The sequence below is a fragment of the Cololabis saira genome, unplaced genomic scaffold (assembly GCF_033807715.1).
Source record: "Cololabis saira isolate AMF1-May2022 unplaced genomic scaffold, fColSai1.1 scf031, whole genome shotgun sequence".
In the NCBI taxonomy this organism is placed as follows: domain Eukaryota; kingdom Metazoa; phylum Chordata; class Actinopteri; order Beloniformes; family Belonidae; genus Cololabis; species Cololabis saira.
The window spans coordinates 25,001-42,500 of NW_026906195.1; the positions used below are offsets into that span (position 1 = coordinate 25,001).

General features: G+C 43.1%; 20 non-coding genes and 1 pseudogene across 20 annotated transcripts; all 21 read left to right on the plus strand.

Annotated features, from left to right (window-relative positions):
* Nucleotides 1-10,757: 10,757 nt before the first annotated feature.
* Nucleotides 10,758-10,876, plus strand: LOC133428528 (5S ribosomal RNA). The gene has a single exon (XR_009773535.1). It is a non-coding gene; the product is annotated as a 5S ribosomal RNA (ribosomal RNA).
* Nucleotides 10,877-11,092: 216 nt separating this feature from the next.
* Nucleotides 11,093-11,211, plus strand: LOC133428779 (5S ribosomal RNA). Its single transcript, XR_009773774.1, has one exon. It is a non-coding gene; the product is annotated as a 5S ribosomal RNA (ribosomal RNA).
* A 217-nt stretch (nucleotides 11,212-11,428) lies between these two features.
* LOC133428640 (5S ribosomal RNA) lies at nucleotides 11,429-11,547 on the plus strand. Its single transcript, XR_009773641.1, has one exon. It is a non-coding gene; the product is annotated as a 5S ribosomal RNA (ribosomal RNA).
* Nucleotides 11,548-11,746: 199 nt separating this feature from the next.
* Nucleotides 11,747-11,865, plus strand: LOC133428838 (5S ribosomal RNA). Its single transcript, XR_009773830.1, has one exon. It is a non-coding gene; the product is annotated as a 5S ribosomal RNA (ribosomal RNA).
* A 199-nt stretch (nucleotides 11,866-12,064) lies between these two features.
* LOC133428678 (5S ribosomal RNA) lies at nucleotides 12,065-12,183 on the plus strand. The gene has a single exon (XR_009773678.1). It is a non-coding gene; the product is annotated as a 5S ribosomal RNA (ribosomal RNA).
* Nucleotides 12,184-12,382: 199 nt separating this feature from the next.
* Nucleotides 12,383-12,501, plus strand: LOC133428456 (5S ribosomal RNA). The gene has a single exon (XR_009773466.1). It is a non-coding gene; the product is annotated as a 5S ribosomal RNA (ribosomal RNA).
* Nucleotides 12,502-12,718: 217 nt separating this feature from the next.
* On the plus strand, nucleotides 12,719-12,837 carry LOC133428827 (5S ribosomal RNA). Its single transcript, XR_009773820.1, has one exon. It is a non-coding gene; the product is annotated as a 5S ribosomal RNA (ribosomal RNA).
* Nucleotides 12,838-13,036: 199 nt separating this feature from the next.
* On the plus strand, nucleotides 13,037-13,155 carry LOC133428733 (5S ribosomal RNA). The gene has a single exon (XR_009773732.1). It is a non-coding gene; the product is annotated as a 5S ribosomal RNA (ribosomal RNA).
* Nucleotides 13,156-13,372: 217 nt separating this feature from the next.
* On the plus strand, nucleotides 13,373-13,491 carry LOC133428391 (5S ribosomal RNA; annotated as a pseudogene).
* Nucleotides 13,492-13,708: 217 nt separating this feature from the next.
* LOC133428829 (5S ribosomal RNA) lies at nucleotides 13,709-13,827 on the plus strand. The gene has a single exon (XR_009773821.1). It is a non-coding gene; the product is annotated as a 5S ribosomal RNA (ribosomal RNA).
* A 199-nt stretch (nucleotides 13,828-14,026) lies between these two features.
* On the plus strand, nucleotides 14,027-14,145 carry LOC133428875 (5S ribosomal RNA). Its single transcript, XR_009773865.1, has one exon. It is a non-coding gene; the product is annotated as a 5S ribosomal RNA (ribosomal RNA).
* Nucleotides 14,146-14,344: 199 nt separating this feature from the next.
* Nucleotides 14,345-14,463, plus strand: LOC133428684 (5S ribosomal RNA). Its single transcript, XR_009773683.1, has one exon. It is a non-coding gene; the product is annotated as a 5S ribosomal RNA (ribosomal RNA).
* A 217-nt stretch (nucleotides 14,464-14,680) lies between these two features.
* On the plus strand, nucleotides 14,681-14,799 carry LOC133428804 (5S ribosomal RNA). Its single transcript, XR_009773797.1, has one exon. It is a non-coding gene; the product is annotated as a 5S ribosomal RNA (ribosomal RNA).
* Nucleotides 14,800-14,998: 199 nt separating this feature from the next.
* LOC133428637 (5S ribosomal RNA) lies at nucleotides 14,999-15,117 on the plus strand. The gene has a single exon (XR_009773638.1). It is a non-coding gene; the product is annotated as a 5S ribosomal RNA (ribosomal RNA).
* Nucleotides 15,118-15,316: 199 nt separating this feature from the next.
* Nucleotides 15,317-15,435, plus strand: LOC133428787 (5S ribosomal RNA). The gene has a single exon (XR_009773781.1). It is a non-coding gene; the product is annotated as a 5S ribosomal RNA (ribosomal RNA).
* A 199-nt stretch (nucleotides 15,436-15,634) lies between these two features.
* LOC133428667 (5S ribosomal RNA) lies at nucleotides 15,635-15,753 on the plus strand. Its single transcript, XR_009773667.1, has one exon. It is a non-coding gene; the product is annotated as a 5S ribosomal RNA (ribosomal RNA).
* Nucleotides 15,754-15,970: 217 nt separating this feature from the next.
* LOC133428648 (5S ribosomal RNA) lies at nucleotides 15,971-16,089 on the plus strand. The gene has a single exon (XR_009773649.1). It is a non-coding gene; the product is annotated as a 5S ribosomal RNA (ribosomal RNA).
* Nucleotides 16,090-16,288: 199 nt separating this feature from the next.
* On the plus strand, nucleotides 16,289-16,407 carry LOC133428691 (5S ribosomal RNA). Its single transcript, XR_009773690.1, has one exon. It is a non-coding gene; the product is annotated as a 5S ribosomal RNA (ribosomal RNA).
* A 223-nt stretch (nucleotides 16,408-16,630) lies between these two features.
* On the plus strand, nucleotides 16,631-16,749 carry LOC133428660 (5S ribosomal RNA). Its single transcript, XR_009773660.1, has one exon. It is a non-coding gene; the product is annotated as a 5S ribosomal RNA (ribosomal RNA).
* Nucleotides 16,750-16,965: 216 nt separating this feature from the next.
* Nucleotides 16,966-17,084, plus strand: LOC133428534 (5S ribosomal RNA). Its single transcript, XR_009773541.1, has one exon. It is a non-coding gene; the product is annotated as a 5S ribosomal RNA (ribosomal RNA).
* Nucleotides 17,085-17,283: 199 nt separating this feature from the next.
* On the plus strand, nucleotides 17,284-17,402 carry LOC133428503 (5S ribosomal RNA). Its single transcript, XR_009773511.1, has one exon. It is a non-coding gene; the product is annotated as a 5S ribosomal RNA (ribosomal RNA).
* The last annotated feature ends 98 nt before the right edge of the window (nucleotides 17,403-17,500 follow it).

The following is a 17,500-nucleotide window of genomic DNA, read 5'->3' on the forward strand; positions in this document are numbered from 1 at the left end:
ACCCTAACCCTAACCCAGTTGTACTGAACCTAACCATCTCCTTGGGACTTGCCTGAACTCAAACAGTTGACTTAGTGAAAATCTTAGAAAATTGACAAGTATTTTTCCCAAAAAGGTTTGTTTAATATAGGTACCTATCGACTCCAAATGGCCTGAAACGTGCTCCTAACTACTTTCTGGGTGAACCTTTTTCACCAAAACACTTAGTCAAATTTCAGGAAATTTTCGCTCCATTCATTTTCAATGCGATACACATTTCCGGTCATAACTTCCGAACGGAAGGTCGTAGAGACTTGGAAACTGCTTCCGTCGAACATAATACGACCACGAGCTTTCCAACGGTACCATCCATGAGCAAATGATCCACTCCTAGCAAAAGTTACAGACCTTTGAACTTGCTTTTCGCTGATTGGACGAGAAGACAAGGTCCCACCCCTTCCTCATTAGTATTCCTGGAATCAGGGTACATGAAAATGGGGGGGTAGCCGAAGTGTCAAGCAAATGATCCACTGTTTAGGGGGTCAAATCAAAGATTCCAAAGTGGCACTCTTGCCTTATCCTAACCCTAACCCTAACCCTAACCCTAACCCTAACCCTAACCCTAACCCTAAGTCGTAGAGGGTCGGGGGTGGGCTCGTTGGACTTCTAGACCCCGAATTAGGTCTGACGCGACCAGGTTCTGAAGCTCTAGGACCTTCCTATCAAAAGTTATTAGCGAATGGGCTATAGCCCATACCTCATTTTACCCCCTTAATCTAACCCTAACCCTAACCCTAACCCTAACCACTAACCCTAACCCTAACCCTAACCCTAACCCCCTAACCCTAACCCTAACCCTAACCCAGTTGTACTGAACCTAACCATCTCCTTGGGACTTGCCTGAACTCAAACAGTTGACTTAGTGAAAATCTTAGAAAATTGACAAGTATTTTTCCCAAAAAGGTTTGTTTAATATAGGTACCTATCGACTCCAAATGGCCTGAAACGTGCTCCTAACTACTTTCTGGGTGAACCTTTTTCACCAAAACACTTAGTCAAATTTCAGGAAATTTTCGCTCCATTCATTTTCAATGCGATACACATTTCCGGTCATAACTTCCGAACGGAAGGTCGTAGAGACTTGGAAACTGCTTCCGTCGAACATAATACGACCACGAGCTTTCCAACGGTACCATCCATGAGCAAATGATCCACTCCTAGCAAAAGTTACAGACCTTTGAACTTGCTTTTCGCTGATTGGACGAGAAGACAAGGTCCCACCCCTTCCTCATTAGTATTCCTGGAATCAGGGTACATGAAAATGGGGGGGTAGCCGAAGTGTCAAGCAAATGATCCACTGTTTAGGGGGTCAAATCAAAGATTCCAAAGTGGCACTCTTGCCTTATCCTAACCCTAACCCTAACCCTAACCCTAACCCTAACCCTAACCCTAAGTCGTAGAGGGTCGGGGGTGGGCTCGTTGGACTTCTAGACCCCGAATTAGGTCTGACGCGACCAGGTTCTGAAGCTCTAGGACCTTCCTATCAAAAGTTATTAGCGAATGGGCTATAGCCCATACCTCATTTTACCCCCTTAATCTAACCCTAACCCTAACCCTAACCCTAACCCTAACCCTAACCCTTCTCCAGAACTTAAAGGGGAGTTCCCATATTTTTACAAAATAATTTTTCCAGTACTCTGAGGGTGTCTCCATTTTGTTATGAACTTTGTTTTACTAAGGGATGGTGCGGAAATGGAACGGAGAGATGCGGACGACGTGCGCCGGCCAGTGCATTGCCTTTGAACCCTGTAAACTGCCCAGTCGTCGGACCAGGGTAGGGGGTTCATCGAGATAGCATCAAACAACTAACCCTAGCCCGTGCCTTCGGTCAGCGATCTCTCTGAACACACAAGCCAGGTTAGCACCATCCCCAACGTTCCTCCTTGCTCCTTGCTCCTACACAAAGATGAAAACTGAACCAGAAAATGGACTATTAAAACTGACTGAAAATACTGGTCATTCCTCAAAGACACAATGATAACTAAACCAGAATATGGACCATTACAAATAATTAAGTCTCTAAAGACACCGATAATAACCAAACCAGAATGGATGGAAAATAAGTATGTAATTAAAAACATCGATAACTAAACCAGAATATGGATTACAAATAATTAAGTCTCTAAAGACTTAATAATCAAACCAGAATATGGATGGAAAATAAGGATGTCATTAAAAACATCGATAACTAAACCAGAATATGGATTACAAATAATTAAGTCTCTAAAGACTTAATAATCAAACCAGAATATGGATGGAAAATAAGGATGTCATTAAAAACATCGATAACTAAACCAGAATATGGATTACAAATAATTAAGTCTCTAAAGACTTAATAATCAAACCAGAATATGGATGGAAAATAAGGATGTCATTAAAAACATCGACAACTAAACAAGAATATGAATTACAAATAATTAAGTCTCTAAAGACTTAATAATCAAACCAGAATATGGATGGAAAATAAGTATGTCACAAAAACATCGATAACTAAACCAGAATATGGATTACAAGTAATCAAGGCTCCAAAGATTTAACAAGAATCAAACCAGAACATGGATGGAAAAGGATTAAGTTTCTAAAGACATCGACAACCACGCCAGAATACAAACTAGTAAAACGGACTGAAAATAAAGGTGAGTCCTTTCAAGGATTTAAATACTACCATTAAAACGGAATAAAAATATAAAAGCATTTTTTAATAATTATTAAAACGAGTTAGAGATAGAAATTATTTTAATAATTAAATATTACCATTGTAGAAGATTAAAAATACAGGGGATTATTTTACTTATTAAATATATACATATATAACATGATCATTTAATTCGCCGGATTAACCGGATGCAGCAGAAAAAGAAAAGATTTAACCAGAAGATAGAAAATACAGGTGATTATTTTAATTATTAAATATATACATATATAACATGATCATTTAGGTTTTTAAAATTAACCGGATTACCCGGATGCAACAGAAAAAGAAAAGATTTAACCAAATGATAGAAAATACAAGTGATTATTTTAATTATTAAATATATACATATATAACATGATTATTTAGACTTTTAAATTTCACCGGATCACCCGGATACAAGGAAAAAGAAAAGATTTAATCAGGACAGACAATATAGGCGATGATTTTAATTAATAAATAAATATATACATATATAACATGCTTATTTAATTACCGGATCAACCGGATACAGCAGAAAAAGAGTTAATCAAAGGTTGGAAAAATACAGGTGGTTCTTTAATGATTAAACACTCCCTAGTGGTTAAAAGCGGGCATAACAGCCTTAATTAGGACCCTTATTCCATAACAAAGAGACCCCCCTATTTTTAAAAATCTAGCAGTAAGGGGAGCCGAGTAATTTCAATTTTACTTTTACCATATTAGACGATTAGAAAACCCAGTTGAATTCTGGGTAAACCTACGGGAGACCTAATTATCTTAATAGCTCTGTAATTACAAATAAAAATATGGACATATGGGGTATTTTCGGACAGCTCTAAATGAGATCTTACTAATTATAGGGTTTTTAGAACATTTTTTTTGAAACCATAACGGAGTAGGACTGTAAGAAATATGACCTCCACTCACAGCCCAGTCTAAAAAACGAGTTTTCACAAATTCTGTAGTCATACGGTTTATGAGACACAGAATTACTTTGCCATGGGTGAAGAGGACCATTCTTCATCCTTCCTCTTCGTCACCCTGCTCCAAAAAAAAGGTGGGGGCTGCCTTGTGATGTCACAGACCCTCCTGTGCTGGAATTCAATGGTAAGTATGCCTTTTTCATGAAAAATTCACCTTGTTTTATAAAAATAATAATAATAATAATACTATTTAAATAAATAATAATAATAATAATAATAATAATAATAATAATAATAATAATAATAATAATAATAATAATAAAATTCATAATAATAATAAATATAATAATTAAATAATAAGTTTTATAATATATAAAAAACATAGCCTTCCTACCGTAATTATAATAACTTTAACTCTGTAATATTAACTCATAAAATTAGATCTTATCTTATCTTTATACTAAAATGGACACACCCTGGGAACTGATCATCCCGGCGGGGCCATCCTCGGGTGAGGGTGTCTGGTGGTAATGGCCGAAACACCCCGTGATCCCGGGGTTCACTACTGATGATGTGTCCTATAAATAGGATAAATTAGAAATAAAATAGGGAAATAAATAGATTTTTGCTGAATAGAATTGGAAATATAATAGAGAAATAAATAGATTATTGCTGGATGGAAATAGACTTTTATCCCGAAGGACCTGTCAACTGCAGCCTGGATGGCGTCCCCTAACTCTTCCCTCCAGTCCCTAAACCTAACCCTTTCCCAGATCCTAACCTTAACCCTTCCCCCCACCATAACCATACCCCTTCCCCAACCTAACCCTAACCATTTCCCAAATCCTAACCTTAACCCTTCCCCAACCAAACCCTAACCCTTTCCCAAATCCTAACCTTAACCCTTTCCCAAATCCTAACCTTAACCCTTCCCCCCACCATAAAACCTAACCCTAACCCTTTCCCAAATCCTAACCTTAACCCTTTCCCCCACACCATAATCCTAACCTTAACCCAAACCCACCCTGACCTTAACCCCAACCTCACCCTGACTTGGATCGTACCAGGAAATTCAGGACTCCATCCTTCTCTTTCTTTCCCTCGCACTGCGTGGGAGTGAGAGGGACAGGGTAACAGCCCGGTCCGGCGGGGGAAAGCGCTGTCCGTCCAGACACCTCTCCCTGGCCCTGTCCCTTCTCAAACCTCCACATTTTTTCACAATTTTTTTACAAAAAATGTTTTTTCAGAACTATAATGGTGATACAGGACTCCATCCTTCTCTTTCCTTCCCCCGCACTGCGTGGGAGTGAGAGGGACAGGGTAACAGCCCGGTCCGGCGGGGGAAAGCGCTGTCCGTCCAGACACCTCTCCCTGGCCCTGTCCCTTCTCAAACCTCCACATTTTTTTACATTTTTTTACACATTTTTTTCTCCAGAACTATAATGATGGTACAGGACTCCATCCTTCTCTTTCCTTCCCTCGCACTGCGTGGGAGTGAGAGGGACAGGGTAACAGCCCGGTCCGGCGGGGGAAAGCGCTGTCCGTCCAGACACCTCTCCCTGACCCTGTCCCTTCTCAAACCTTCTCCACTTTTTTACATTTTTTTGACAAAAATGTTTTTCCAGAACTCTGAGGGAGGCTCCCAAATTTTTACAAACATTATTTTATTATATATTTTTGTATATATATTTTTTTCCAGAAATCTAAGGGTGGTTCCCACTTTTTTACAAACACGTTATTTTCAGAGATCTAAGGGTGATTCCCACTTTTGTACAAACAGATATTTCCAGAAATCTAAGGGTGATTCCCACATTTTTACAAACAGATATGATTTCCAGAACTCTAAAGGAGGTTCCCACTTTTGTACAAACAGATATTTCCAGAAATCTAAGGGTGATTCCCATATTTTTACAAACATATATGATTTCCAGAACTCTAAAGGAGGTTCCCACGTTTTTACAAAGACATATTATTTCCAGAACTCTAAGGGAGGTCCCCACAATTTTACAAACACACAGGAACACACCTTTTTTCTCCAGAACTTAAAGGGGAGTTCCCATATTTTTACAAAATAATTTTTCCAGTACTCTGAGGGTGTCTCCATTTTGTTATGAACTTTGTTTTACTAAGGGATGGTGCGGAAATGGAACGGAGAGATGCGGACGACGTGCGCCGGCCAGTGCATTGCCTTTGAACCCTGTAAACTGCCCAGTCGTCGGACCAGGGTAGGGGGTTCATCGAGATAGCATCAAACAACTAACCCTAACCCTAACCCTAACCCTAACCCTAAACCCTAACCCTAACCCTAACCCTAACCCTATATTTTGGGGTCTAGCTCTCCAACAAGACCAACCCCGAGTCTCTACGACCTTCAGAGGCTGAGATATGAAAGATTTAAACTTATTTTTTAGATTTTCTCCCACTTCCCAAGGTCGTAGAAGGTCGAGGCTGGGCTCGTTGGAACGCTAGACCGCCGAATTAGAACTGGTGAAGGTTTCGAAGCTCTAAGACCTTCCTATAAAAAGTTATTCGCGAAAGCTCCCAGGGAGCTTACCTCATTTTACCCCCTTAATCTAACCCTAACCCTAACCCTAACCCTAAGCTCCCAGGGAGCTTACCTCATTTTACCCCCTTAATCTAACCCTAACCCTAACCCTAACCCTAACCCTATCGACTCCAAATGGCCTGAAACGTGCTCCTAACTACTTTCTGGGTGAACCTTTTTCACCAAAACACTTAGTCAAATTTCAGGAAATTTTCGTCAAATTTCACAATTATTTTTTCCCAAAAAAACTTTGTTTATAGGTACGTATCGACTCCAAATGGCCTAAAACGTGCTCCTAAACACTTTCTGGGGGAACTTTTTTCACCAAAACACTTAGTCAAATTTCAGGAAATTATCGCTCCATTCATTTTCAATGCGATACACATTTCCGGTCATAACTTCCGAACGGAAGGTCGTAGAGACTTGGAAACTGCTTCCGTCGAACATAATACGACCACGAGCTTTCCAACGGTACCATCCATGAGCAAATGATCCACTCCTAGCAAAAGTTACAGACCTTTGAACTTGCTTTTCGCTGATTGGACGAGAAGACAAGGTCCCACCCCTTCCTCATTAGTATTACTGGAATCAGGGTACATGGAAATGGGGGGGTAGCCGAAGTGTAGAGCAAATGATCCACTGTTTAGGGGGTCAAATCAAAGATTCCAAAGTGGCACTCAACCCCTATCCTAACCCTAACCCTAACCCTAACCCTAACCCTAAACCCTAACCCTAACCCTAACCCTAACCCTATATTTTGGGGTCTAGCTCTCCAACAAGACCAACCCCGAGTCTCTACGACCTTCAGAGGCTGAGATATGAAAGATTTAAACTTATTTTTTAGATTTTCTCCCACTTCCCAAGGTCGTAGAAGGTCGAGGCTGGGCTCGTTGGAACGCTAGACCGCCGAATTAGAACTGGTGAAGGTTTCGAAGCTCTAAGACCTTCCTATAAAAAGTTATTCGCGAAAGCTCCCAGGGAGCTTACCTCATTTTACCCCCTTAATCTAACCCTAACCCTAACCCTAACCCTAACCCTAACCCTAACCCTAACCCTAACCCTAACCCTAAGTCGTAGAGGGTCGGGGGTGGGCTCGTTGGACTTCTAGACCCCGAATTAGGTCTGACGCGACCAGGTTCTGAAGCTCTAGGACCTTCCTATCAAAAGTTATTAGCGAATGGGCTATAGCCCATACCTCATTTTACCCCCTTAATCTAACCCTAACCCTAACCCTAACCCTAACCACTAACCCTAACCCTAACCCTAACCCCCTAACCCTAACCCTAACCCTAACCCAGTTGTACTGAACCTAACCATCTCCTTGGGACTTGCCTGAACTCAAACAGTTGACTTAGTGAAAATCTTAGAAAATTGACAAGTATTTTTCCCAAAAAGGTTTGTTTAATATAGGTACCTATCGACTCCAAATGGCCTGAAACGTGCTCCTAACTACTTTCTGGGTGAACCTTTTTCACCAAAACACTTAGTCAAATTTCAGGAAATTTTCGCTCCATTCATTTTCAATGCGATACACATTTCCGGTCATAACTTCCGAACGGAAGGTCGTAGAGACTTGGAAACTGCTTCCGTCGAACATAATACGACCACGAGCTTTCCAACGGTACCATCCATGAGCAAATGATCCACTCCTAGCAAAAGTTACAGACCTTTGAACTTGCTTTTCGCTGATTGGACGAGAAGACAAGGTCCCACCCCTTCCTCATTAGTATTCCTGGAATCAGGGTACATGAAAATGGGGGGGTAGCCGAAGTGTCAAGCAAATGATCCACTGTTTAGGGGGTCAAATCAAAGATTCCAAAGTGGCACTCTTGCCTTATCCTAACCCTAACCCTAACCCTAACCCTAACCCTAACCCTAACACAAACCCTAACCCTAACCGTTGAACACAAACCCTAACCCTAACCCTAACCCTAACCCTAACCCTACTGAACCTAACCATCTCCTGGGGACTTGCCTGAACTCAAACAGTTGACTTAGTGAAAATCTTAGAAAATTTACAAGTATTTTTCCCAAAAGAAGTTTGTTTAATATAGGTACCTATCGACTCCAAATGGCCTGAAACGTGCTCCTAACTACTTTCTGGGTGAACCTTTTTCACCAAAACACTTAGCTAAATTTCAGGAAATTTTCGTCAAATTTCACAATTATTTTTTCCCAAAAAAACTTTGTTTATAGGTACGTATCGACTCCAAATGGCCTAAAACGTGCTCCTAAACACTTTCTGGGGGAACTTTTTTCACCAAAACACTTTGTCAAATTTCAGGAAATTATCGCTCCATTCATTTTCAATGCGATACACATTTCCGGTCATAACTTCCGAACGGAAGGTCGTAGAGACTTGGAAACTGCTTCCGTCGAACATAATACGACCACGAGCTTTCCAACGGTACCATCCATTAGCAAATGATCCACTCCTAGCAAAAGTTACAGACCTTTGAACTTGCTTTTCGCTGATTGGACGAGAAGACAAGGTCCCACCCCTTCCTCATTAGTATTACTGGAATCAGGGTACCCGAAAATGGGGGGGTAGCCGAAGTATAGAGCAAATGATCCACTGTTTAGGGGGTCAAATCAAAGTTTCCAAAGTGGCACTCTTGCCTTATCCTAACCCTAACCCTAACCCTAACCCTAAACACTTTCTTGAGGGTCGTTTTTGGACAAAACACTTAGTGTAATTTTTACACCTTTTCGCGCCCATTCGTTTCCTATGGGGGGACGTTTTGCCCTATATCTCCGGAACGGAACGTCGTAGAGCTTCGAAACCCGAATCCGTCGGACATATTTCGGGGTCTAGCTCTCCAACAAGACCAACCCCGAGTCTCTACAACCTTCAGAGGCTGAGATATGAAAGATTTAAACTTTTTTTTTTATTTTCTCCCACTTCCCAAGGTCGTAGAAGGTCGAGGCTGGGCTCGTTGGAAAGCTAGACCGCCGAATTAGGTCTGGTGAAGGTTTCGAAGCTCTAAGACCTTCCTATAAAAAGTTATTCGCGAAAGCTCCCAGGGAGCTTACCTCATTTTACCCCCTTAATCTAACCCTAACCCTAACCCTAACCCTAACCCTAACCCTAACCCTAACCCTAACCGTTGAACACAAACCCTAACCCTAACCCTAACCCTAACCCTAACCCTACTGAACCTAACCATCTCCTGGGGACTTGCCTGAACTCAAACAGTTGACTTAGTGAAAATCTTAGAAAATTTACAAGTATTTTTCCCAAAAGAAGTTTGTTTAATATAGGTACCTATCGACTCCAAATGGCCTGAAACGTGCTCCTAACTACTTTCTGGGTGAACCTTTTTCACCAAAACACTTAGCTAAATTTCAGGAAATTTTCGTCAAATTTCACAATTATTTTTTCCCAAAAAAACTTTGTTTATAGGTACGTATCGACTCCAAATGGCCTAAAACGTGCTCCTAAACACTTTCTGGGGGAACTTTTTTCACCAAAACACTTTGTCAAATTTCAGGAAATTATCGCTCCATTCATTTTCAATGCGATACACATTTCCGGTCATAACTTCCGAACGGAAGGTCGTAGAGACTTGGAAACTGCTTCCGTCGAACATAATACGACCACGAGCTTTCCAACGGTACCATCCATTAGCAAATGATCCACTCCTAGCAAAAGTTACAGACCTTTGAACTTGCTTTTCGCTGATTGGACGAGAAGACAAGGTCCCACCCCTTCCTCATTAGTATTACTGGAATCAGGGTACCCGAAAATGGGGGGGTAGCCGAAGTATAGAGCAAATGATCCACTGTTTAGGGGGTCAAATCAAAGTTTCCAAAGTGGCACTCTTGCCTTATCCTAACCCTAACCCTAACCCTAACCCTAAACACTTTCTTGAGGGTCGTTTTTGGACAAAACACTTAGTGTAATTTTTACACCTTTTCGCGCCCATTCGTTTCCTATGGGGGGACGTTTTGCCCTATATCTCCGGAACGGAACGTCGTAGAGCTTCGAAACCCGAATCCGTCGGACATATTTCGGGGTCTAGCTCTCCAACAAGACCAACCCCGAGTCTCTACAACCTTCAGAGGCTGAGATATGAAAGATTTAAACTTTTTTTTTTATTTTCTCCCACTTCCCAAGGTCGTAGAAGGTCGAGGCTGGGCTCGTTGGAAAGCTAGACCGCCGAATTAGGTCTGGTGAAGGTTTCGAAGCTCTAAGACCTTCCTATAAAAAGTTATTCGCGAAAGCTCCCAGGGAGCTTACCTCATTTTACCCCCTTAATCTAACCCTAACCCTAACCCTAACCCTAACCCTAACCCTAACCCTAACCCTAACCCTCCACTGTTTAGGGGGTCAAATCAAAGATTCCAAAGTGGCACTCAGCCCCTATCCTAACCCTAACCCTAACCCTAACCCTAACCCTAACCCCTAACCCCTAACCCTAACCCTAACCCTAACCCTAACCCTAACCCTAACCCTAACCCTTTTGCACATGGTTAAGGCACTTTAACTCCAACAAATAAAACCAACAAATCAATGACTTATATTCTATGACTTATCTTCAACTCCATATAAGAGGTATTTCAAGCTGCAGCTTCTGCTTACGGCCATACCAGCCTGGATGCGCCCGATCTCGTCTGATCTCGGTAGCTAAGCAGGGTCGGGCCTGGTTAGTACTTGGATGGGAGACCGCCTGGGAATACCAGGTGCTGTAAGCTTTTTCAACCAGCAGAGAGCGCTCTCGCTTAATCTACCCACACATATTTCAATGTGGTAACAGCGACAGCTCACGTCCTAAAGTGTTTTGCACATGGTTAAGGCACTTTAACTCCAACAAATATGCGCTTCTAAATTATTATTACCAACAAATCAATGACTTTTTTGTATGACTTATCTTCAACTCCATATAAGAGGTATTTCAAGCTGCAGCCTCAGCTTACGGCCATACCAGCCTGGATGCGCCCGATCTCGTCTGATCTTGGAAGCTAAGCAGGGTCGGGCCTGGTTAGTACGTGGATGGGAGACCGCCTGGGAATACCAGGTGCTGTAAGCTTTTTCAACCAGCAGAGAGCGGTCTCGCTTAATCTACCCACACATATTTCAACGTGGTAAGGGCGACAGCTCACGTCCTAAAGTGTTTTGCACATGTTTAAGGCACTTTAACTCCAACAAATAAGTGCTTCTAAATTATTATCACCAACAAATCAATGACTTATATTCTATGACTTATCTTCAACTCCATATCAGAGGTATTTCAAGCTGCAGCTTCTGCTTACGGCCATACCAGCCTGGATGCGCCCGATCTCGTCTGATCTCGGAAGCTAAGCAGGGTCGGGCCTGGTTAGTACTTGGATGGGAGACCGCCTGGGAATACCAAGTGCTGTAAGCTTTTTCAACCAGCAGAGAACGCTCTCGCTTAATCTACCCACACATATTTCAACGTGGTAACAGCGACAGCTCACGTCCTAAAGTGTTTTGCACATGGTTAAGGCACTTTAACTCCAACAAATAAAACCAACAAATCAATGACTTATATTCTATGACTTATCTTCAACTCCATATAAGAGGTATTTCAAGCTGCACCTTCTGCTTACGGCCATACCAGCCTGGATGCGCCCGATCTCGTCTGATCTCGGAAGCTAAGCAGGGTCGGGCCTGGTTAGCACTTGGATGGGAGACCGCCTGGGAATAGCAGGTGCTGTAAGCTTTTTCAACCAGCAGAGAACGCTCTCGCTTCATCTACCCACAAATATTTCAACGTGGTAACAGCGACAGCTCACGTCCTAAAGTGTTTTGCACATGGTTAAGGCACTTTAACTCCAACAAATAAAACCAACAAATCAATGACTTATATTCTATGACTTATCTTCAACTCCATATAAGAGGTATTTCAAGCTGCAGCTTCTGCTTACGGCCATACCAGCCTGGATGCGCCCGATCTCGTCTGATCTCGGAAGCCAAGCAGGGTTGGGCCTGGTTAGTACTTGGATGGGAGACCGCCTGGAAATACCAGGTGCTGTAAGCTTTTTCAACCAGCAGAGAACGCTCTCGCTTAATCTACCCACACATATTTCAACGTGGTAACAGCGACAGCTCACGTCCTAAAGTGTTTTGCACATGGTTAAGGCACTTTAACTCCAACAAATAAAACCAACAAATCAATGACTTATATTCTATGACTTATCTTCAACTCCATATAAGAGGTATTTCCAACTGCAGCTTCTGCTTACGGCCATACCAGCCTGGATGCGCCCGATCTCGTCTGATCTCGGAAGCTAAGCAGGGTCGGGCCTGGTTAGTACTTGGATGGGAGACCGCCTGGGAATACCAGGTGCTGTAAGCATTTTCAACCAGCAGAGAGCGCTCTCGCTTAATCTACCCACACATATTTCAACGTGGTAACAGCGACAGCTCAGGTCCTAAAGTGTTTTGCACATGGTTAAGGCACTTTAACTCCAACAAATAAGCGCTTCTAAATTATTATCACCAACAAATCAATGACTTATATTAAATGACTTATCTTCAACTCCATATAAGAGGTATTTCAAGCAGCAGCTTCAGCTTACGGCCATACCAGCCTGGATGCGCCCGATCTCGTCTGATCTCGGAAGCTAATCAGGGTCTGGCCCGGTTAGTACTTGGATGGGAGACCGCCTGGGAATACCAGGTGCTGTAAGCTTTTTCAACCAGCAGAGAGCGCTCTCGCTTAATCTAACCACACATATTTCAACGTGGTAACAGCGACAGCTCACGTCCTAAAGTGTTTTGCACATGGTTAAGGCACTTTAACTCCAACAAATAAAACCAACAAATCAATGACTTATATTCTATGACTTATCTTCAACTCCATATAAGAGGTATTTCAAGCTGCAGCTTCTGCTTACGGCCATACCAGCCTGGATGCGCCCGATCTCGTCTGATCTCAGAAGCTAAGCAGGGTCGGGCCTGGTTAGTACTTGGATGGGAGACCGCCTGGGAATACCAGGTGCTGTGAGCTTTTTCAACCTGCAGAGAACGCTCTCGCTTAATCTATCCACATATATTTCAACGTGGTAACAGCGACAGCTCACGTCCTAAAGTGTTTTGCACATGGTTAAGGCACTTTAACTCCAACAAATAAGCGCTTCTAAATTATTATCACCAACAAATCAATGACTTATATTATATGACTTATCTTCAACTCCATATAAGAGGTATTTCAAGCTGCAGCTTCAGCTTACGGCCATACCAGCCTGGATGCGACCGATCTCGTCTGATCTTGGAAGCTAAGCAGGGTCGGACCTGGTTAGTACTTGGATGGGAGAACGCCTCGGAATACTAGGTGCTGTAAGCTGTTTCATCCAGCAGAGAGCGCTCTCGCTTAATCTACCCACACATATTTCAACGTGGTAACAGCGACAGCTCACGTCCTAAAGTGTTTTGCACATGGTTAAGGCACTTTAACTCCAACAAATAAGCGCTTCTAAATTATTATCACCAACAAATCAATGACTTATATTATATGACTTATCTTCAACTCCATATAAGAGGTATTTTAAGCTGCAGCTTCTGCTTACGGCCATACCAGCCTGGATGCGCCCAATCTTGTCTGATCTCGGAAGCTAAGCAGGGTCGGGCCTGGTTAGTACTTGGATGGGAGACCGCCTGGGAATACCAGGTGCTGTAAGCTTTTTCAACCAGCAGAGAGCGCTCTCGCTTAATCTACCCACACATATTTCAAAGTGGTAACAGCGACAGCTCACGTCCTAAAGTGTTTTGCACATGGTTAAGGCACTTTAACTCCAACAAATAAAACCAACAAATCAATGACTTATATTCTATGACTTATCTTCAACTCCATATAAGAGGTATTTCAAGCTGCAGCTTCTGCTTACGGCCATACCAGCCTGGATGCGCCCGATCTCGTCTGATCTCGGAAGCCAAGCAGGGTTGGGACTGGTTAGTACTTGGATGGGAGACCGCCTGGAAATACCAGGTGCTGTAAGCTTTTTCAACCAGCAGAGAACGCTCTCGCTTAATCTATCCACACATATTTCAACGTGGTAACAGCGACAGCTCACGTCCTAAAGTGTTTTGCACATGGTTAAGGCACCTTAACTCCAACAAATAAAACCAACAAATCAATGACTTATATTCTATGACTTATCTTCAACTCCATATCAGAGGTATTTCAAGCTGCAGCTTCTGCTTACGGCCATACCAGCCTGGATGTGTCCGATCTCGTCTGATCTCGGAAGCTAAGCAGGGTCGGGCCTGGTTAGTACTTGGATGGGAGACCGCCTGGGAATACCAGGTGCTGTAAGCTTTTTCAACCAGCAGAGAGCGCTCTTGCTTAATCTACCCACACATATTTCAACGTGGTAACAGCGACAGCTCACGTCCTAAAGTGTTTTGCACATGGTAAAGGCACTTTAACTCCAACAAATAAGTGCTTCTAAATTATTATCACCAACAAATCAATGACTTATATTATATGACTTATCTTCAACTCCATATAAGAGGTATTTCAAGCTGCAGCTTCAGCTTACGGCCATACCAGCCTGGATGCGCCTGATCTCGTCTGATATCGGAAGCTAAGCAGGGTCGGGCCTGGTTAGTACTTGGATGGGAGACCGTCTGGGAATACCAGGTGCTGTAAGCTTTTTCAACCAGCAGAGAGCGCTCTCGCTTAATCTACCCACACATATTTCAACGTGGTAACAGCGACAGCTCACGTCCTGAAGTGTTTTGCACATGGTTAAGGCACTTTAACTCCAACAAATAAAACCAACAAATCAATGACTTATATTCTATGACTTATCTTCAACTCCATATAAGAGGTATTTCAAGCTGCAGCTTCAGCTTACGGCCATACCAGCCTGGATGCGCCCGATCTCGTCTGATCTCGGAAGCTAAGCAGGGTCGGGCCTGGTTAGTACTTGGATGGGAGACCGCCTGGGAATACCAGGTGCTGTAAGCTTTTTCAACCAGCAGAGCGCGCTCTCGCTTAATCTACCCACACATATTTCAACGTGGTAAGAGCGACAGCTCACGTCCTAAAGTGTTTTGCACATGGTTAAGGCACTTTAACTCCAACAAATAAAACCAACAAATCAATGACTTATATTCTATGACTTATCTTCAACTCCATATCAGAGGTATTTCAAGCTGCAGCTTCTGCTTACGGCCATACCAGCCTGGATGCGCCCGATCTCGTCTGATCTCTGAAGCTAAGCAGGGTCGGGCCTGGTTAGTACTTGGATGGTAGACCGCCTGGGAATACCAGGTGCTGTAAGCTTTTTCAACCAGCAGAGAGCGCTCTCGCTTAATCTGCCCACACATATTTCAATGTGGTAACAGCGACAGCTCACGTCCTAAAGTGTTTTGCACATGGTTAAGGCACTTTAACTCCAACAAATAAAACCAACAAATTAATGACTTATATTCTATGACTTATCTTCAACTCCATATAAGAGGTATTTCAAGCTGCAGCTTCTGCTTACGGCCATACCAGCCTGGATGAGCCCGATCTCGTCTGATCTCGGAAGCTAAGCAGGGTCGGGCCTGGTTAGTACTTGGATGGGAGACCGCCTGGGAATACCAGGTGCTGTAAGCATTTTCAACCAGCAGAGAGCGCTCTCGCTTAATCTACCCACACATATTTCAACGTGGTAACAGCGACAGCTCACGTCCAAAAGTGTTTTTCACATGGTTAAGGCACTTTAACTCCAACAAATAAGCGCTTCTAAATTATTATCACCAACAAATCAATGACTTATATTATATGACTTATCTTCAACTCCATATAAGAGGTATTTCAAGCTGCAGCTTCAGCTTACGGCCATACCAGCCTGGATGCGCCCGATCTCGTCTGATCTCGGAAGCTAAGCAGGGTCGGGCCTGGTTAGTACTTGGATGGGAGACCGCCTGGGAATACCAGGTGCTGTAAGCTTTTTCAACCAGCAGAGAGCGCTCTCGCTTAATCTACCCACACATATTTCAACGTGGTAACAGCGACAGTTCACGTCCTAAAGTGTTTTGCACATGGTTAAGGCACTTTAACTCCAACAAATAAAACCAACAAATCAATGACTTATATTCTATGACTTATCTTCAACTCCATATAAGAGGTATTTCAAGCTGCAGCTTCTGCTTACGGCCATACCAGCCTGGATGCGCCCGATCTCGTCTGATCTCGGAAGCTAAGCAGGGTCGGGCCTTGTTAGTACTTGGATGGGAGACCGCCTGGGAATACCAGGTGCTGTAAGCTTTTTCAACCAGCAGAGAGCGCTCTCGCTTAATCTACCCACACATATTTCAACGTGGTAACAGCGACAGCTCACGTCCTAAAGTGTTTTGCACATGGTTAAGGCACTTTAACTCCAACAAATAAGTGCTTCTAAATTATTATTACCAACAAATCAATGACTTATATTATATGACTTATCTTCAACTCCATATAAGAGGTATTTCAAGCTGCAGCTTCAGCTTCAGCTTACGGCCATACCAGCCTGGATGCGCCCGATCTCGTCTGATCTCGGAAGCTAAGCAGGGTCGGGCCTGGTTAGTACTTGGATGGGAGACCGCCTGGGAATACCAGGTGCTGTAAGCTTTTTCAACCAGCAGAGAGCGCTCTCGCTTAATCTACCCACACATATTTCAACGTGGTAACAGCGACAGCTCACGTCCTAAAGTGTTTTGCACATGGTTAAGGCACTTTAACTCCAACAAATAAGCGCTTCTAAATTATTATCACCAACAAATCAATGACTTGTATTATATACTTATCTTCAACTCCATATAAGAAGTATTTCAAGCTGCAGCTTCAGCTTACGGCCATACCAGCCTGGATGTGCCCGATCTCGTCTGATCTCGGAAGCTAAGCAGGGTCGGGCCTGGTTAGTACTTGGATGGGAGACCGCCTGGGAATACCAGGTGCTGTAAGCTTTTTCAACCAGCAGAGAACGGTCTCGCTTAATCTACCCACACATATTTCAACGTGGTAAGAGCGACAGCTCACGTCCTAAAGTGTTTTGCACATGGTTAAGGCACTTTAACTCCAACAAATAAAACCAACAAATCAATGACTTATATTCTATGACTTATCTTCAACTCCATATCAGAGGTATTTCAAGCTGCAGCTTCTGCTTACGGCCATACCAGCCTGGATGCGCCCGATCTCGTCTGATCTCGGAAGCTAAGCAGGGTCGGGCCTGGTTAGTACTTGGATGGGAGACCGCCTGGGAATACCAGGTGCTGTAGGCTTTTTCAACCAGCAGAGAACGGTCTCGCTTAATCTAGCCACACATATTTCAACGTGGTAACAGCGACAGCTCACGTCCTAAAGTGTTTTGCACATGGTT